The following is a 20439-nucleotide window of genomic DNA, read 5'->3' as shown; positions in this document are numbered from 1 at the left end:
ATATTTAGATGCACGCTTATAATTGGAAGATATATAGAAATAGTTTGAAAATATATCTGGCAAGTCACTATAAATAACGGAAAGGTGCTTATATTTGTAACTGTGTATTAACTATTTTTTGATTCAAGGAATAATTCACAAGATTTATGGTTTGAACAATAGAATAGAAAGAACAATAGAATAAAAATAGAAAAAAATCTTTTTTGACACCCAGTGGGAATTGAACCTGCATCTCAGAATTCGCGCCCAAGCTCATTGAACACAGTGCTATAGGCATTTTTTCTAATTGCGACGAATTCTTAAATATTAGTTTTTACAATATTCTCCGAAGCGCTTTCTAAATTGAGTTATTATCAGCAGTTAGATTTTGTATTTAAAATCAAAATAGGTATTAATTACATTAATTACAAACCGACGTCACGGATCACTCCAAGATGTTGTAAGTTACTTGAACTTGCTAATAATTAAATTTACTATTTTTTTTATTCAAGAAATAATTCACAAGATTTATGAATGTTACAATATTTTTAATGAACAAACATAATTTGAAAACATTTCTAAGAAATATATTACCAATAGAAAAAAAAACTTTTTATACACCCAGTTGGAATCGAACCTGCGTCTTTCGGGAATAGCGCTGTATAATATGTTATTTAAATCTCATGACTATCGCTAGGTTAGCCGTCGAAAAAGACACCATGTTGCGACACCATCCGCTGTTAATAAGTCATAATATAAAGTCTTAAGTAATTTGACGTCACAGGAAAACAAAATTTGTTATTTTATCGCTCATTTATAATATTAGAAAAATCATACTTCGATTACAACAATATTAATCATCTTGTATATATTTCTTCCAGCCATATATAATATTAGCACGTCGTAATAAGCATGGAAGAACGCTGAGCACAATGAATTCCGATAAATTTAACAATGTGGATGAACTCCACAAGCGTCTCTATTCCTCTACCAAACAAATACAAGATACGAGGGTAGAGTATTCACACATGACCATAGATGATCAAGACGTGAAACAGGAAGTGTTAAAAGAACTCAATTCTCCGAAGGTGGTTCAGCTTAAGGTGAAAAGAATCACTCTATATCCACGTAATTTCATTTGCAGTGATTGTTATGCAGTGCTCGGATCCCAAAGTGCACTAAAAAGCCATAAAAATAATTCATGCGCGAAGTCTGCAAAATTAAACATATACAAAATGACAGATACCGTAGAAAAACCTTATCATTGCAATGTATGCTCAAAATCATTCTCATTGCACGCTATTCTCAAAAGACATGAAATAACACATAGCGATGAGAAGCCACAATATCAGTGTGATTATTGTTCATTTTAATGCTCTCGGCGTAGTGATCTAAAAATACATAAAATGACCCATACTGGTGAAAAACCACATCAATTAGATATTTCTCGTAAATTTACGAAACGTACTACTCTCAAAAGCCATAAAATTATAAACGCTTGTAAACAATCATATCTATGCAACATTTGCTCATTTGAATGCACGAAGCTTGATGATTTCGAAATACACAATATAAGGAAACGTCCTGGCGAAAAGCCGTATCAATGTGATATCTGCCCTCGTAAATTTGCGAGACGCAAATATCTCCAAAGTCATAAAATCACACATACTGCAGCAAAAATCTTTCACTGCGGTGTTTGCTCTTATAAATGCTTGCGACGAGATGGACTTAGACTTCATGCCAGGAAACATACTGGTAAAAAAAATATGAGTGCGATGTTTGTTCAAACAGTTTTTCGCGCCTTGGTTCACTGAAAATACATCAAATGACACACACTGGTGAAAAACCATATCAATGCAATATTTGCTCTAGCAAATTCAATAGTCCCAGTGAACTCAAAAGCCATAAAATCGGACACATTGGTAAAAAACCATATTTATGCGAAGTTTGTTCATTTAAATGCGCGAGGCTCAGTACGTTCAACATACACAAAATAATAAGTCATGGAGAAAAATCACATCAATGCGATGTATGCTCGTTTAATAGCTTGAGTCTTGCTCGCCTCGAAAAACACAAGATTAGACATAGGAAAGTAAAATCATACCAATGCGATATTTGCTTGTTTAAATGCTCGATGCGCGCTGATCTCAAAACACACAAATTGAAACATACTATTGAAAAACCTTATCATTGCAATATATGTTCAAAATCATTCTCGTTGCGCGTTTATCTAAAAAGACATGCAGTGACACATAGTGGCGAAAAGCCATATCTGTGTGATGTTTGTTCATATAAATGCTCTCGGCTTGCTAATTTAAACGAACATAGAAATATTCATACTGGTGAAAAAAAATATCAATGCGATGTATGTTCAATCAATTTCTCGCGAGTTAGTACACTTAAAATGCATAAAAGGTCGCATAGTGACGAAGAGCCACATCGGTGTGATTATTGTTCATATAAAAGCTATTCGCTTGGTAATCTAAATGAACATAGAAATATTCATACTGGTAAAAAAAGATATAAATGCGATGTATGTTCAATCAATTTCTCGCATCGCAGTACACTTAGAAGGCATAAAATGACACACTGGTGAAAAGCCGTAATGATTTTCAAATTTATCTTTTTTTTTTTTTTTTACAAACCGAGAACATTACAAATTATAAATTCAAGACGTTCACAACATGACATTTAAAAACAAACAAATGTCATTAAAACCAAGGCCTGAACAAAAACGAATCATAAGTTCGAGTGAGTAGGCATTCGGCACTATGCGTTAGAGTTAGATGGAATTTTTACGGCTGAATAAATGTTTTTTATAAACATCACCGGTAGATGTGGATTTCACACCTTTTCACTTAAATAGAAAAAGGAGAGCTCGTTTAAGGTGTACATAATGTTTTAATTACGTACTTAAATCTTTTATTGTTTTATATTGTATTTATTGTCAACACAATATGTTATTTTTTATTTTAATTGAACTTGTATTTGTTATCTCTTCATAAATAAAGAAAACTGTTTTACTTTCACATTATTATTTATATTACAATATTATAAGATTGAACGTACACATTAACAATACGGGACACCAACGGGATTGGATTCCCTACCCCTGAATACCCGGCAGAATTTTGCAACCGAGAGGATTTCTAAGCTCCCCCCAAAAATGAAAATTATCAGAATGATTTTAAACATTGAAATTGAAAGCCAATAAACTATACCTTTGGGCTTAGACAAATAAAAACACGGCAAAAAAATGATTTGTAATAATTCTCCAGCGCCCTTTTTAGAAAAATTTCTTTGATTTTAATTTCTAACACAAAAATTTCGAATGTCAGGTTTTTTTAGAAACCCAATCCCTAATGGAACTGTCAAAAAAATATCGGTGTCCACCCAAATTCCGGAGTGGTGTAGTCATGGCTGGGGAGGGCTGACAGGGCTCTAGTCTGGAGGCCCGGCGTGTCGTGTTGACCAGATAAGTGAGATAAACACACATCATAAATTAGCTTTAATAGTAAAAGAAGTCACCTGCGGCGCTATTATACTTCATGGCCATGAACATTTTCAATTACTTATATAATTGTGCAATATATTTTTTTAATATTATGTGTCAATACTCGACAGCTCTATTATTAAAGTAGATGTATTAAAAATCGCCAATAATTAACTGTATAAGTAAGTACCCTTAATTTGAACTAAAACACAATTTGAAAAACGTTAATGTATTGTTTCACACTGCCTTTAATCTAAGCGGTAGGTAGGGGGGCCCCCAAATATCCTAGCCTGATGTGGGGACCATGGTGTAGGTACACCGAGTGCAATAGACAAAAGACTGATAAACGAGAAATTAGGCTGTGAAGAAGAAAAAGAGCATATAGGACTATATAACATTCTCCTCCTTGCCCCCCCCCCCAATATTAAATCCTGGGTGCGCCACTGGCCGACAATAATATGATATTGATATATTCCGCTTGCATGATTTGAGTTTAGGTGGGCGTTGTTTATGTGTTTTTAAGATATGGTCTATCAATCTAGTTCACTCGGCTGTGCTTCCATGTACTCTCATTATTCACTTATAAATATATCACCCTGTATTTTTATTTCAATATTGTTTACACTTATTGTTTATGTCATGTGAACGTATTGAATTTATAATTTGTCATGTTCATTACTTGCATGTATAATAAATAAATTTGAAATTTTAATAACCAATATAATATCAAATATCTAAGTAATTTCAATCATACTACTCGACCCCGCTAGATCACAGCCTCTGTCCCACAAATAAATATTATCTTTAAAGTAAATAAGTCCCTTAGATTTAAAACAAAACCTACCTGCTGGCAAGATTATCTCCCTTAAGTCCCTTAAGGGGGTCACCCCGGTCCAAGCAACGACAAATTTACCGTCAGATTGCCTAGAAATTTTTACTACCCCTGCCCCTGGCGTCATTTGAATAATATGTTGAGAGTCAGTCGGAAATTATTCAAATGCGCATCAAAAGCAGGCTTCGAACCGGCACTACACCGGAAAACCCGATATTATTGTCGAAAAAAAATGTTGTTTTCTTTTCAATTCGGTACATGCTTTGAAACGCGCGTTAACATGACCTTACTCCCCTGTCCTCACTTTAGTTGTCGGAGGCGCACACGTCACACGTTTTGGATCTTGGAAACAACTAATATTTAATTACTAGGAGCTTATTATAACCACGTGTATTAATATCGACGACCCAAATAGTCAAGAAAGGGATTGAGTTGTCCTTATGTACCCCTTAGTGTTAAGCTGTGTTAATAATACATTATTAAACCACCCGAGAGAGTGAATAGTACAACTTAATATAGGCAATTTAAATACTAGAATTTAATACTGACAAATGTTTGTGTATCCCTTTTTCAAATATATTTAACCCCGATTAAAATTTAATCTATAATATGTAATATAAGTGTATAAATTCTAATGGATATAAGTTTTATACTATTCCATTCGAGTAGTTTTACCCAATGTTTAGTAACTTACCTAGCGACTATTACCCACGATTACTTGGTTGTAGGTCATACACAAACGAGATTGATTCTATGCATTCCTCAATAAACTGAGCAACAGAAAACAAGAGTAGTAGTCAAATCATTCTTCTCATTGAGGTAAATATGGTCAAAATATACAGCTTTTCTGTGCTTAATTGTTTTACTTACCTATCAGTTATTTTGTCTTATTTGCTGCTGTTAAAAACTTCACATTAGTAATGTGATCAGCCCAGGATATCTTCGTGGTCCCAGGTACAGCCACATATAGAGAGCCTAACTCTCTTCTTATTTAACGTCTCGGCTTTGTTTCAATATACCAGAACGTAACGTACCTACTGATGTACCTTCCCTCAAGTTCGAAGCTAGCTCAGGGTGTTGGTGTGCACTTGGGGTGTCAAATAAATTGTTTGTTTCAACTTTTGTAATTTAGTGCTATAAAGGAACACGGGTCCAGAATTAAATGAAACACCAGGATTAGCTTTACTTCGTATATTGTGTTCATCAGTTATGTTTATAATATTCCTTTACACTTGCGTCTTAATATTAATTTATGACTTTATAAAAATACTTTATAACAAGGTTCTGAATACCTATTTCTTATTTTTAGGTACCTAATTAATGTTTTATAACACAATCCGAATTACTCTTTACAATTTTTATTGCTTTGAATTACATTCCTTATTGTTCTTATTTTATAATAATTATTATTACATTTGAGCTATCACTTAAACACCTAGCGATGACTTTAATTTATCCGGATAATTAATACAATATTTTGCGTAACAAACCGTTGAGGTCATATTACGTGCATCTCAGTCTGAGGCTCTAACCGCCCTTCCCGCGAGAACCGGCGCCTTTTACAGAGATAAATTACTCCGCGTAACTCTGCTTCTAATAGGTTAACAGTTGACATCAAAATTATTATCCGAATACATAAAATCTTATATCTACAAATATTTCCAACATTGTCTAAGTACAAATCTTAATAATAATGAATATTGGGTTCTTATCTTAATACACATGTCTATTTACATAATGATGTTTATTTACAATTCAAAACAATACCAAATCAAACATTATTATAATATAATTCTTATAACCTACTGATTTACTGTAGCTTTCATCTCCTTCTTTCTGTTAGCACTATCATGTAATCATCTACGTTATACTTTTATGTTTATTAATTAGCTTATATTATGTAGACAAAATTTCCATATTTTATCGCTAGACATATTATAAAATTATCCAATATTATTACTAGACAAGCACTTCCCTCATCTTTCACCCTGTGTTACCGTTTACTTCTACGCCTCGTATACCAGCTCGATACGCAAGAAATAGGACTTTTATCTGAGGAAGAAAATCGATCATATTATGTTTAAAGCCTTTTGACTACAAGGTCAGGGAACAAGTTTACGCTAATTAATTACTCAAGGATGGATAATGGTATAAGACCAAAGTCCAGGAACGTAACACTACCTATAGTTATTATGAATGTAGCATCAGATCTTTTCAATGTTGGCATTTAAAATAATTCTAGGTGATTAGGTACTACTAAGTACACTCTAGTTAGACATGTACCTACAAAGTTGATAAAAAAATTCTACTTGAGATATAGTATAAATAAATAAATTAGATACAAGAATTTTACACTACATATTTCTATAACAATATTATTTTCCAATATGCTGGGTGTATAGAAAGACAATCCGTCACTATATTTATTGATTACAGAAGCATCCAATAATAAATACTACACATCATTATTATTTAGTTGAAAATTATGGTAATTTGTGCAAAACCATTTATTACTGCACTCAAGTAAGTACATAATCACAAAGATAATAAAATACTGCCACTGTTGCGCATGTAAAAAAATGGAATGGAAACTGAACGATATTAATATTTTTGTGGAGTTTACCAACTTAACCACGATTCATGCACTTGCAAAATAATTACAAATGTTAGTTATAAAGTAAAAAAAAATGTCGTCATTCCTATGTGTCAATTAGGGAATCATATCCCGAGCTAAAATTTTGAACCCGCGATTACAATTTGACTATCTCGGGATTGGTATTTTTTTTGATAGTAAATATAATATTTTTAAAATATAAAAGTATGATTGAAATTCTGAAGAGTTATGATGACATTTAGGTTATTCTGTAAGGTCAATTATACCCTTACAGAAATATAAGTATTCAAAGATTATGACGTGTGAACCTAGTTTACTTAAAACTAACCAGAATGGAATCTTGGATTTACATAGGTTTAAATCATTGGACGCATCAAGCGCGTAACGGTGAAGTGGCTATTTGATAAAATTAACATGCTATTTAAATGTAGTAATTATCTCTGCTTGCGTGACATGACTTCAGTGACGTCTAACTGGTTGTTAATAATCGGATTTATTGTTATTCTAATGCTGTTACAATTACGTATAGCAGCAAGAATGGCTATGTAGAGGTTTTATATTTTCACTCTTCAAATGTCAAGTTGTTGTCTATGGTTATTGATCGACCATAGACAATAATAATGAAACGAGTCACCAACTCAGTTGCAAATCCAGCCTTCAACAGTACAGTCAATTATTCGAGCAACTCCGCATAAAGTTTCGATATCATATTCAAAATCAAAATGTAACCTTCAGTAACAAAATATAAAAACAATGTGACAGTCTTATTTTAGCTCCGTGTTAATCTTAAATGTTTTAAGATAATATAAAAATATCCATATTAAAACTGTGTCTCATTTCATCGTGCCCCCGAACATTATATTATCACACACACGAAGCAACCTTATACATATAAATAATAGACGCTTTATCTTCACAATCTACAACAATAGGTCATAACGTCTATAGTTATTTATTATCCGCGAGCAAACCGCGATTCCACGTGTTACGTATGCAGGTACATACACGTCACTAACATAATGATTTTTTACACATACCAATTGTTTGTGATTGATGAAAAAATCGACCCCGAAAGATTCGGGATAATGTTCACTAATCACGGAATTCAAAGGTATCGAAAATTGTCCGGGAGGGAACCCGTGATTGGATCCCCTAGTGTCAATACACTCAGATGCTATGCCACAAATACCAATTTGTCACATAAATACGAGTGGCCAATACTACCAACATGATCTTTGATAGACTGCATTAGAAGTACGTCTTCATAAACGACATAACATAAATACAAAATAATGGATAAAATAGCGGGTATCTACACGAACATACGATACCATATAATTAGAATGCTATAACACTAATAATATGTCTTTGTATGTTTTTAAGACTACTAGATGTCGAGCATCATTCTATATAAACGTACATTGCATTTATAAGGTTTTTCACCGGTATGTCATTTTATGTTTCTTATGATCACCAAGATGCGAGCATTTATATAAACATACATTGCATTACGAGGTTTCACCAGTATGTGTAAGTTATGTGTTTTGAGATGAACAAGTCGCGAGTATCCAAATGAAAACACATTGCATTTATAAGGTTTTTTACTAGTAGGTGTGATTTTATGTTTTTTAAGATCACTAAGTTGCGAGCATCAACATGAACAGAGATTACATTTATAAGGTTTTCCACCAGAATGTGTGATTTTATGTGACTTACGATGACCAAGTTCCGAACATCTAGATGACCATACATTGCATTCATAAGGTTTTTTTTTTACCAGTATGTGTTAATTAATGTGTTTTGAGCTGACTAGGTGTCGAGGATTTATATGAACATACATTGCATTTAAAGGGGTTTTCACCAGTATATTCATATTATGTTTTTTAAGATCATCAAGTCGCGAGCATTTATATGAACATACATTGCATTTATAAGGTTTTTCACCAGTATGTGTTATTTTATGTATTTTGAGCTGACTAAGTGTCGAGGATTTATATGAAGATACATTGTATTTAAAGGGTTTTTCACCTGTGTGTGTCATTTTATAACTTTTAAGCTGACTAGATGTCAAGGATTTATGGGAACATACATTGCATTTAAAGGGTTTTTCACCTGTGTGTGTCATTTAATGTATCTTAAGACCACCAAGTCGCGAGCACTTATATGAATATACATTGCATTTATAAGGTTTTTCACCAGTATGTGTCATTTTATGTAATTTGAAACGACTAGATGTCGAGGATCTATAGGAACATACATTGCATTTATAAGGTTTTTCACCAGTTTGTGTCATTTTATGTGTTTCGAGCCGACACGGTGTCGAGGATTTATATGAACATACATTGCATTTAAAGGGTTATTCGCCAGTATGTGTCATTTTATGTATCTTAAGATCACCATGTCGCGAGCATGTATATGAACATACACTGCATTTATAAGGTTTTTTCACCAGGATGTGTCATTTTATGTCTATTGAGATGACTAGATCTCGAGGTTTTATAAGAACATACATTGCATTTAAATGGTTTTTCACCAGTATGTGCCATTTTATGTATTTTAAGATCATCAAGTCGCGAGCATCTATATGAACATACACTGCATTCATAAGGTTTTTCACCTGTATGTGTCATTTGATGTCTTTTGAGATAACTAGATGTCGACGATTTATATGAACATACATTGCATTTAAAGGGTTTTTCACCAGTATGTGTCATTTTATGTTTTTTAAGATCACCAAGCTGCGAGCATCTGTATGAACATATATTGCATTTATAAGGTTTTTCAGCAGTATGCGTCATTTTATGTCTTTTGAGCTGACTAGAAGTTGAGGATTTATATGAACATACATTGCATTTAAACGGTTTTTCACCAGTGTGATATGTCATTTTATGTATTTTAAGATTACCAAGTTGCGAGCAAGGTTTTTCACCAGTACTTACATTTTTATTTGCTTTAATATTACAATGTTGAGAAAATACGATGACTTGATTTTGATCATCAATCACGTCCATGTGAGCAATTTTGTGAGTTTTTAGAGCACTTCTGCTACCAAAAACTGCGCTACAAATGCAGCAAATTAAATTGTGTGAGAAATGGATTATTCTTCTTAGAATAAGGCGAAGTTCCTTCGGCGTATCTTGTTCTAAGATTTCTTTTTTAATGTCTTTCTCATCTATCGTGACATCTGAATACTGCATCATTCTATCCTGAATTCCATCATCTGAGGATTTTTGACTGTCGCCTGTATCGTGATGCTCTGTAAAAAATGCCTTGGTAGAAACCTAGAAAAAAAATTCAATATTATCAATTGTTACGTGTTATAATATTCCATTTGTTTTTTTTTTCACTTTGCTTTTCAGCATCTACAGACATTATTATATAACGAAGTGAGAGTAAACTGACAATAGTGTCGTTGGAGGTAGTGACACCAGCACAATAGCACTGACCTTCAGTTGGTGTTCGTGGAGGTGAAATTTTGACGATATAACTGCATATTTCAGCCTTATAATCAATCCTGTCGCTAAATAAAAAGCCGTAAACCACACATATACTGACCGATATATATTATACTGACCGGTTTAACAACTAAACAGGATAGGCTGTGGATGCCAAGAGTCGACCTAAGCGGTAAGTATTATAGATTTAGTATATAGGATTAATTAAATAAATGTAAAGGTATTACTAGTATGCATAACGAATTAATATGTATTTAAATGTTTAATTGTATTGTTAACATAAGATCAACGAGCAAATTAAATATGCCATTACACGATGTATAGAATCGATTAAATTAATAATCATTATATGATTGCCATTATATTATAATCAAATGACGTATCAGAATCCCAAGTTGTTCTATAGAATCATGTAAAAAGCAGCATCTTTTAAATATGCATTATTATTATGCAAATTTACGTACATTTAATAATATAGTGCAAGCTCTCCTTCGTATAATTGCTATATAACTCCGTATGTCAGACAGAGCCAGCGCTCGGCACAATTTTCCACACACGATTTGTTTGAAGTATAAGGTGCAGTGAGCGGAAAGAGCACACACTAGGTGGGCAATTTTCTATAGATAAACTCGATACGAGTGAGCGAGATAATACCGTAATGCTAAAACTGAATTAATCAAAATTTCCTTGCAGATTAATTATTTGTGATGCCATAATTGATATATATAAACATAGATAGAAGGCGAACATAATAATATTAACTAATAGACTAAGATAACCTTAAGCCTTTATAACTTTGTATCTATCATTTAGACGAGTATGTCCGAACATAAGTAGAGATGAAAAATCTTAGTTTGTAAAGCTCAAAACTGGACGATTTAACTATAAAGTTAAAAGGTACAACCTTACAAGTCCAGTCTATGAGCTAAGGGATCATCATGTATGTAAACTATTAACTTCTTTTATTCAAGATGTAACTATTTGATAGGTAAAACATTAATCCGCCCAGCGTATCTCTTCTTTTTCTGGTCAAACCTTGTGAGAAGCCGCGACTACATCCTAATTACGTGTGCGGTTCTCCAACTTTCTAATTAGCGTCTCTATAATATTAAGACATTATTAGGACTTTTATAAGTTAATAAAAATTAAATAAATAAATATATATAAACAAATTTGGACTTTAATAGTCAATAAAATTCTACGAATAAGTTCGTTTAATTATAAATATAAACTATATTTTTTTTTACAGTTTTTCTAAGAACTATATTATACAAAATACAAAATATGTGACCTTGACCATGGAATAATAGTAGTACCATTAACAATAAATATCTTTATACTGAACGTGAGTTTTATTCGTTAAAATAACGGATATTGATATGCATATTGGATAAATGCGACGATTGGGACGTTTACCCGTGGAGATGCAGGTTTCGATTCCCGGCCGAGTGGCTTAATTTTTTCAAAAAAAGATTTTTTCTATTGGTTGTAATATACTCTTTTAGAAAGTGTTTTTTAAAATGTATAATGTTCAATAATCAGAATGATATATTCTTAAATCTTGTGAATTATTTGTTTGAATAAAAGAAATGGTTAATTATAAATTATTAGCAAGTGAAAGTAGTTACTTTTAAAAAATATTGGAGAAATTCCACGACGTCGGTTAGTGATCTAAAGTAATAGTAAATAGTTACCTACTTTGATTTAATAAACAAAAATCGATTGCCAAAGTAGCTTGATTTCAAAAAGCGCTGATGAGTAGGTATTAAAGTGACCAATAGTTAAAATTTGTCGCTATTAGTATGTCACACCGTAGCATATTGGATAAATGTGACGATTGGGGCGTTTACCCGTGGAGATGCAGGGTTCGATTCCCGGCCGGGTGGCTTACTTTTTTCAAAAAAGATTATTTCTATTGATTATAATATACTCTCTCAGAAAGTGTTTTTCTAAATTATATAATGTTCAATAAACTAAATGTGTCAAATGCTCATGCATTGGTCAAAATTTACGTATATTATCTATTGTCAAAATAGATGGTCGCGCTCCGGTGGTGTTTTTTGCAACTAATCAAACTAACCAAATATGTCAAATGGTATTGATTATGATATAAAAATATACCAATCAATAACTACAATGACGTTCATATCCATTTACTATGCGCAAAAAAAATCTAGAACTATAATATGATAACGGAAGAATTTTATTAAAAGGTATTTTCGCGATTTGATTCGTGCTTGGGTATCAATCGTGCAATGGTCGATTGTATGTTTGCGATAGTTTGTCGACATTTGTTAGCTAACCTCAAATTGGACATTCAGTTGAGTTCAGAATTACAAGACCTAACCTAAACTAAACTAACGTAACCTAATAATAATATATTATGTCCAATTGTAACTAATAAAACCATCCGTATTAAATTTACTTTTTCTACTGTCATGTTGACAGTTTAAGAATTCCATACCCTGGCGAATTAACGTAGTCGGCAGATAATTTACCTAATTCATGAATAAGGCAACAGGCTTGATTATAACATGAATTAGCCAAAATTTTGCCCATTTCATCTAATAGTCAATTTCGCACATTCGGCGTAGAGCACTAGAACAAATTAACGTTTTTTATGTTACATATCTTACCTTGCATGACTTAAAGGCACTCGCGGGAGATTAATTTAACGTACAGTGGATCGCAATTTAAGATACCTATTTACATTAAAAATTGCGTTACATTCGAATGATTGTGATGTATGAATTATCATAACTAAATACTCACGATTTAACGAAAGATGTACAAATCTACACATATATTGTATTAATACATTATTAGTGTAAGCTAAAACCAACAAATGAAAAAAGTTGGAGCGAATTAATAATGGTGTAATGAGTTTCAAAGATGCATTTGCAAATTCCAACCTTCTATATAAGAAGACACATTTTGTCTACTTACAATTGGCCTGTAATCTGAATGCGAGCAACCCGGTTGAGGGTATTCATCGCCATATATTGGGTGTGAAGCATCTTCAATAATCTCGCGCTTGACGACGGCTTGTTGATCATCTGTCTCAGATTTTATATTGCAGAGGTCAGCCAATAGGCACTGAAAGAAGCAATTATTATACTTTGTAAACACAGTACAACCAGTTTCAGTTCTCGTAACATCCATATAACAATGTATAATAATTATATTTAACATGATTAAGTAGATAACCTAACCTATAATATCACAGATGTATCGTAGCTGTCAAATTGCTTAATCAAGACGTATTATTTTGAAACAAAGTTTAATGTCATCGAATGTCCTTACATAGTTTGTAAAAAAGCAATATATTATTATAATAGTAGACTTATCGTTATTATTCTTAATCTAAAGTGATTGTAAATGAATTTAGTTTCCAAAAGCTAACCTCGAAATTGCAACTTGAAACGTCCGCAATCTCTTGCGTTATATGAAAGCGAGGGTCCGGGTTGTTTGAATGGCTAGTCACCGTATCAAACAAAGGCTTGCCTTCTATATCGGAGTTTTCTCCATCACATTCTTGCTTTACATCCATGTTAAGGGTATATATTCCAAAAGCCACGTGTTACGTGACAGACATGATCCATTCAAGGTAATGTTAGAAAAGTGTTGCCGCAATACTGAAAAGTATTTCCGGGCAACTACTTATATTAAAAATACACACTTGACACGGTGACTCAATTTAATAAAATGTATGTTTTGTTGTCTAAACAAAACAATGGTATGAACATGATCGTCAGCATTTCCTCAATCATAACGAGAACAGCCATTGCCCACTGAAGAAGGAAGCCAATACATTACACGACTGGTCCTGCTTTTCACCCCTCCCGATGTCTATGGATGACCTGACATTGTTTATAGAGTGCTCATACAGAAACGTCCGTGTGTTTGCGCACAACGCATAATAATATATAGGTGTAAACACGTATTATAAAATACCTTCTGTCTTGTTTTTCAGAGCCCTGTAACAAGCTGTGCTGGTATTAAAACTGAGATTGATTCTCTCCGAGTTGATTTCAAAGAAGAATTTACCGAAGACAGTGATCCGCAACCTGGCTGCTCATATTCAAAAAGCGAGCCAATAAATCAGGTACCTACTTACCTATCTATACAATATTTCATTAATATTTTAAATAGGTAAATATTGTGTAATTCACATCGTGCTTGTATGCGATCATTTATATTAGTCTCCGTTATTATTATATCATTGGATACAAATTGTATTTTGTAAGAATATGTTTTATATAAATGTAACGTAACGATCAATTGTTTGGATTTTACACTCCTTCGGTGCCTTGTTTTAGGATAGTAGATTTGTGAAAAAGACTGCCTGTTATTTTTATTAGTACATTGGTGTTTTATTATTGACATTCATTAATATGTCTGATTAAGTGGATCGAATTAATTTGTTGCATAATAAATCCCGGTGCTGTGAGTACCTACAGCAGTGTTTGCCAAACGTTTTTACTTCACGGCACACTTGTGAATGGGATTTGTTCCGCGGCACACAAAATGCCTTAAAAAGGAAATGTTCCTTATTAATATGAATGAAAGAAATCATAGTGTGGGTAGGTCAATTTTTTATGAACATATTATATGTACACAGGTGGTAATAATTGTATAAGTGAGAAAAGGGCAACTGTATTTTAGAAAGAATTCTGTAAAATGCGGCTCTAAATTAGATAAACAAACACGTAACTCCACATCTACCATTTGTAACTGTTCTAGTTTTACGATTTCATTTCCACGAGTGCTGTAAAACCAATTTCGCAAAGATACGACGATCCAAACGGCAACAGAGATTTAATGGCTGCTGTAGCTAATTGAGGATATTGACGCCAAAACGATATCCAAAATCCTGACAACTCTAGCTCAGAAAATGAGGCTGTGTGCTTAGGATCGTTTTTTAGATCTATTCAAATGTCCTCCTCTATTAATGTCAGGTGTGTACCGTCGAATCTTGAGAATGGATTGATCACCCACTAGTACATTTGATAATCATCATCATCTACTGCTGGATGAAGGCCTCGCCAACCTTCTTCCAACTCTCTCGGTCCTGTGTCATTCGCTGCCACGTATTTTAGCCGAACTTTACCAGTTCGTCAATCCAGCGGCTTTTAGGGCGATCCTGTGGCCGTTTCGTACCCCTTGGGTACCACTGGATGACGGCATTTGTCCAGCGGCCGTCTATTCGGCGAGCAATGTGCCTAGCCCATCTCCATTTCAGCTGTTTGGCAACGTCTATTACAACGCGTACTCTTGTCTGCTTCCTAACCCATTCGTTTTTCTAACGGTCCTTTCGCATGATGCCCAACATACACCTCTCCATGCCTCGCTGTGCCAATTGCTCAAGATCATGTGATTTGCAGTTACGATCCTATAGATCTTAATGTGCTATATGTTTACAAAAAGGCAGATTAAAGTACGCTGCAGTTAGCTGGAATGTCTTTCGGTGAGTATACATTCACTTGCCAAATGCAGTCGTACATTGGTGGCCACTGAAAGCAGAGGATGCAGCTGTGGCAGGTCTTATCCAGAAATGGATTGACTCTGGCTGATCATAATGGTGATACTGTTACATAATATTATTAATCATGTTGTTTTTTTCAGGAGTGTGAAGACAGCCTGATCAATATAAGGTCGGAGAATCATAATGAGGGTGTCATCATCAAACAAGAATTTGTTGACGATGCAATTCGCCAAATCAATAATGATAATCCTCAACCCGGCTCCTCCGATCGCCAATACAGCCCAGTAGACCAGGTACGTTCATTTATAGGTTCACTAATAATACAACTTTTAGACACTTTTTTTAATATTTGAAACATCCACATCTACATGGTATTAAAATTTATATGATCACCGCAGTTGTTCGCAACGAAGAAAATTTTGGTCACCCAATTTGGATGTCATTTATTCGAGCACTGCTGGAACAATATTGGCTTCCATTGGTTTTATCAGCATAAACCAGTGACTCCACGAAGTTTTACAGGAAATAATCGTGATATATCAAATTGCACTACCTTGGAGGTCGCCAATAATTGTCAGATCCATTTTTCGAAATCAACTAAAGCAATCGTTTATAATCGGTTCGCGAAATAAAATAAATGAAAATCGTGTCGTGTTTTCGGATTATATTTTCGTAGTAAAGTCTATCTGTACCGGCGACAAGAGACCCACAGATGGCGCTGCCCATTGACTGGACGCCGCAAGCGCTATGTAGACGGAATGGGATTTAACCATAATATATTATGTTAACTCCGTAATTTTTATCTCATTCTTATGGCTAGTCAGCATAGTATGATTAGTTCTGACCCTTATGATCATACGGGCTCTCTATTTTGAAACTAAGCACTTTACACTATCAAAATTCGTTTCTAGTGTTAAGTGTGGTTTTAATCTTTAAGTCTTATCTTGTTAATCTATTTTAGTCAAGGAACCGTTTGAAGTATTCTCCGTTATTTTTTAGTTAATCGCTGTGAACTCTGAATAAATACTAAACTTGGAACTATTTCTATTTTATAAATAATAAGCTATCCAATACATTTTTATTTCTTGATAAAATTCATACGTACACCAGTGTGCTTATTTCACATTTTAATAGTTTTTTAGTACCTTATAATAATTGTTATTGTGATTGTGATTGTTTATAGAAAGTGACAATTTAAATGACATTACAATTATTAATTTGTACATGTTGGAATCTGAAAAAGCACAGTTTCTGATAAGAAACGCGTTTTATAAAATTATGTAAGTATCTATTAATAATTATGATTATGTCAAGCTTCTTAAGATTGTGCTTGATTTAAATTGAAGTATGTTCGGGACTACAAAAATTTAAGTAAATACGTAGATTATGTACCAATTTACACCACCCAGTACCACAGTCGGTTTTAATCGATCGATCACTCCGCGCAACGCCGACTCAAGTACAAGCCTAAGCATTCGGAAACTTGCCTAAAACGAGTGGTCTTACCTCTCCTGCGCCTCCTACTGCCGACCAATAATTATTCTTTAGCAGTGATGGTGAACCTACGGCACGCGACTGTTTTAAAGAGAAAAAAATATTACTTAATATAATAATAAAAAAATACAAAAAAGTGATACAAATAAATTTAAGTACTAAAATATACAATTAAAAATTAATGATGACATAGCTGCGTATTTTCTACAGTTTGTTTTATTATTTTTACCAATGGTATTTACCAATCGATGCGCAAACAGAACCCACGAAACTCGTGCATAAATGACAGATCGTACTGTATAAAAAACATTAAGCAAATATACAATAAAACATATCGCTCTTAATGCTTTATGCATGACACATAATATTATCGCACTCACATCATCAGGCGGCGGAGAAAGCCGCTCCGCGAACTTCTGATTTTGGTCGATTTACAATGCTTGAGACCACTGTAGCGAAAGTATGCCTCATTTCGAGTGCTTAAAGTCAGACAACGTTATCTACAAAAAAGTGTTTTTTTTTTTTTTTTGAGATTGCGTTATTTTAAATTTATGGCTACATGATAGTCAAACAACGTTATGTCAATCGTTTCTAATTTCTTATTAAATCGTCAGTAAAGTTTAACGCTAACTACATAAGTAACCCTTGTTTTCATATTTTTTTAAAACTATCCCTATAAATTTTAACGTCATCATAAGCAAGATAAATGTACAATACACAATAAATTATAAAATATTAACATTAGGTTTGAAATAAACATTTCCCTTGTTGAGTTACAAGAATCGAAAATAACGATTTTTGGCTCTCCTGTAAAGTTGCACTTTTGTAGATAGTGTTGTTTGACACTAAGCCCTCGATTTGATTGCAGCAATTCTGGTGTCATTTTGTGTGTAAAGAACCAAGCTAAGTAATACAGTAATAAACAATTTAATTGGTACCAACAAAAATGCGCGCCCCAAATAAGAAACAAAAACTTGGTGGAGCTAGTAGTATTAATTCTGACAGACAGTGAAAATGGAAAACCGTTCAGTTATGGGGAATCTATAAAATAAGCGTGGTTAAAATACTCCGACGACCTATTTGAAAAATCTGAAAACAGGAAAATTATATTTGAAGAATAAAAGATATGCCTTCGTCTAGAAACACGGTGAATGATAGAATATCTCATTGTAATTTTAACCCTCTTTTAATAGAATTATTAAAAATACTTTTTCATTTTTTCCAATAAAAAACTGCTCGGCACGTCAGATAGTCGAATGATTATATTTGGAAAATTTTGGCACGCGTACGTAACATAAAAACGTTCACTTACACCGTGTCTAGGTATAGTATTTCTACCTGAATCTTTTACTTATAATACACTGTTATTTAAAAATATCAATTTACTAATAATTTTAAATATTTTTTTAGATTATTGCTAGAAGCATTGTACAGGCCAATGTTGCGAGTGTCATATCGTCCTGGGACGTGACTGAACCACAAGCATCTAGCGAAGACCTACACATTGAGGCACATAACATGAAGAAAGATCTCGGGGAACATGTTGAAAGGTACAAGAATGTCGCGTGTCGCAATAATAAACGTGATATTTTTCAATCGAATATAGTACACACAGAATTATTGGTGGCTGTTATACAACTGGAAAAAAAATCGTTTCATAAAGAAATTTTTGTGTGCAGTATCTGTTTTGATATTTTTTCATCGTTCGACCTAATGTTGCTTCACAAAGCGATACACAAAACCACAATTGTGAAAACGACCGATTCCGTTGCAAGGCATGTTAAATGTGACGATGGTCATTTTTCAAGATTTCGACCTGGTCACGTCGTGAAATCACTCAAAATGACATATTCTGATGAAAAGCCACTCAAGTGCAATATTTGCAAATACTCATGCATAACGTCGAGTACCATGAAAACACACAAAATTACCCATTCTAGTGAAAAACCATTTAAATGTGATATATGCAACTACTTGTGCAGACATTCAAGTAGAATGAAAATACACAAAATGACTCATTCTGGTGAAAAGCCATTTAACTGTGATAAGTGCAAATACTCATGCACGGCGTCTGGTAGCATGACAATACACAAAATGACTCATTCTGGTGAAAAGCCATTTAACTGTGATAAGTGCAAATACTCATGCACGGCGTCTGGTAGCATGAAAAGACACAAAATAAGTCATTCTGGTGAAAAGCCATTTAAATGTGTTATATGCAATTATTCATGCAAACGATCAGATGACATGAAAACACACAAAATGCTTCATTCGGGTGAAAAGCCATTTAAATGTGATATTTGCAATTACTCATGCAGAACGTCTAGTCACATGATAATGCATAAAAGGACCCATTCCAGTGAAAAACCTATTAAATGTGATAAGTGCAATTACTCGTGCACACATCCAAGTCACATGAAAACACACAAAATGAGTCATTCTGGTGAAAAGCCATTTAAGTGTGATAAATGCATTTACTCATGCAGACTGTCTAGTGGCATGAAAACACACAAAATGACACATTCTGGTGAAAAACCATTTAACTGTGATAAATGCAATTACTCATGCACGACGTCTAGTAACATGAAACGACACAACATGACTCATACTGGTGAAAAGGTATAATGTGATAAATGCAATTAATCATGCATAACGTCTAGTAGCATTAAAATAGAGAAAAAGACTCAATCTGGTGAAAAGCTACTCAATTATGATAATTACTCTTCCATAAAATCTGGTAGCATGAAATTGCATAAAAATACTCATTCTGGTGAAAAACCAAATGTGAAAGTAAAAATAAAAAAGAAAGAAAAAATGAAAAGTGAAATGTGATTAACAAAATTACTTATACATACAGTCAGGTACCATAAAACATCACAAAAACACGCATCGTTTGTGAATTTATGGCTATGGCCGTATGTTGTAGCTTAGTCACTGGAAAATGCAAAAAGAAATATATAGGCGTATTTCAAAAAAATACTACTTTATTCTTAGGTCAATAATCATTATAAAACTAACATTATTCGTAGAATGTTTATCACATTTGAATGGTCAAAGACTTATAATCATTATCTTTAGAATTATCTT

General features: G+C 33.4%; 1 protein-coding gene across 1 annotated transcript in view; it reads left to right on the top strand.

Moving 5' to 3' along the window:
- LOC147077476 (uncharacterized) overlaps positions 1-20144 on the top strand; it is a 195976-nt gene extending 175832 nt beyond the window's left edge. The window contains exons 4-5 of the transcript XR_015069476.1: positions 18763-19429; positions 19515-20144. The gene's annotated coding sequence lies outside the window, so the exon portion shown is untranslated. The remainder of the gene's footprint in view (positions 1-18762; positions 19430-19514) is intronic.
- Positions 20145-20439: the final 295 nt, after the last annotated feature.

Source organism: Rhyacophila brunnea, unplaced genomic scaffold, assembly GCF_057557595.1.
Source record: "Rhyacophila brunnea isolate RB1 unplaced genomic scaffold, BYU_Rbru_1.0 scaffold_13, whole genome shotgun sequence".
Lineage (NCBI taxonomy): Eukaryota > Metazoa > Arthropoda > Insecta > Trichoptera > Rhyacophilidae > Rhyacophila > Rhyacophila brunnea.
The sequence above is the reverse complement of the archived record's forward strand: the minus strand, read 5'-3'. Positions and strand labels throughout refer to the sequence as shown.